A 1746-nucleotide genomic window follows, 5' to 3' on the forward strand; every position below is an offset into this window, starting at 1 on the left:
GTAGTTCAGAGAGCGGGGAGGCGGATATATAGGCGGGAAGTGCGGCGGGGGGGGCGGAGGGAGAGAGATAGTGCATGATGGGAGTTGAAGTGCGCAGGGCGCCGTAGCCTTCGACTGGGTAGTGTATCAATGGCAGAGTAGAACGGAGTTTTCCCCAATCTCATATAAACAGTGCTTTCCCTCCCTAAAAAATGTTTAGGGGTACTCTTATTTTGACTCAAGAAAATCACCATTTTATACTTCAAATCGGGAAAAATAAATACAGCAAATGGACAAAAGCACAAAGATTCACAAAATGTTTAGGGGTATGCGTGCCCCTGCGTACCTCCAGAAAAAAGCACTGCATATAAAACATCATTAACCAACAGTAGTCAGGTTCAGTCTGATCTGGACAGTGGACCTCCCATCCATGACTGCATTAGCCCATCCAATGAATAAAACACAAGCAACAAATAATTTATAAACTAAACATTTGTGTAGGGATTGCTCCTTAGTTTTTCCTCTCCTGAAGATATCTTGCAAGGCAAAGCTCCACTAATGTGGGGAGAGAAGAGAAGGAGGGGTCAGTTGATAGGCCCTCTGTTGGTTTTGCAATGTACTTTCCTGCTCTTAATACAGGCACCAATTCCAACTGATGTGTGATTGCTGACACGGGTCCTTCTGGACCTGGAAGAAGACAAAATGGGCAGAACAGAATGGGACGGAGCAGAATGGGAGCCGCGAAATGGTCACCATCTGCAATGAGAAAAACAGCTCGGTTTAAACTAGGCGTATCCAGATGTTTTGGGTTGAAGCTCCTTTTAACCCCAACCACTACCCTTCTAACAGTTTAACGTAGTGTGGAATTGTTGTTGTAAGTAGCATTCAGTTCCTTTTGTAAAAAAGAACAACTAATAGATTTAATTAATAATGATGATGATACTAATGGTTAGTGTCCGAGTAGGACCTGGGAGAACAGATTTCAAATCCTCACTTGGCCATGGAACCCACTGGGTGACCTTGGGCCAGTTACTGCCTCTCAGCCCAACTTACTTCACAGAGTTGTTGTCGAGATTAACTGAGGAGTGGGAAAACCATGTATGTCACCTCGAGCTCCTTAAAGAAAAAAGGTGGGCTATAAATGCAATAAATAAATAAATACATAATTATAGGTATACCAATTTAGGCACAGCAGTTGCTGCAGCACCAGGATCTTATGGATCCTGACAAGGATAAGGAGGCTTGTGTAAGCATCTCTTTTCCAGACTGCAGCTTGTATCTCACCTATTTTCCCTACCCTGCAATGAAGCTGCAGGATTGATATTATAACAGTTAACACAGAGGGACCAAATACATAGAGCATGGGTGCGCCAACTAAGGCCCTGGGGCCGGATCCGGCTCAATCGCCTTCTAAATCCAGCCCGCAGACAGTCCAGGAATCAGCGTGTTTTTACATGAGTAGAATGTGTCCTTTTATTTAAAATGCATCTCTGGGTTATTTGTGGGGCATAGGAATTTGTTCAGCCCCCCCCCCAAAAAAATATAGTCCGCCCCCCCCCCACAAGGTCTGAGGGACAGTGGACTGGCCCCCTGCTGAAAAAGTTTGCTGACCCCTAACATAGAGTAATGATTAACATGAGGATGAATTTTATTTATTTGTGTCAACTGGGGAAACATGATTCATAGGGAGAGTAGAAATTAAATTTATCAGAGAGCATATGTTAATCTTCACCTCTGGGTGGCAGGTACCACCCAGTTTTTAGGTTA

This window comes from Podarcis liolepis, assembly GCF_965112155.1.
Source record: "Podarcis liolepis genome assembly, chromosome: 14".
NCBI lineage: Eukaryota > Metazoa > Chordata > Lepidosauria > Squamata > Lacertidae > Podarcis > Podarcis liolepis.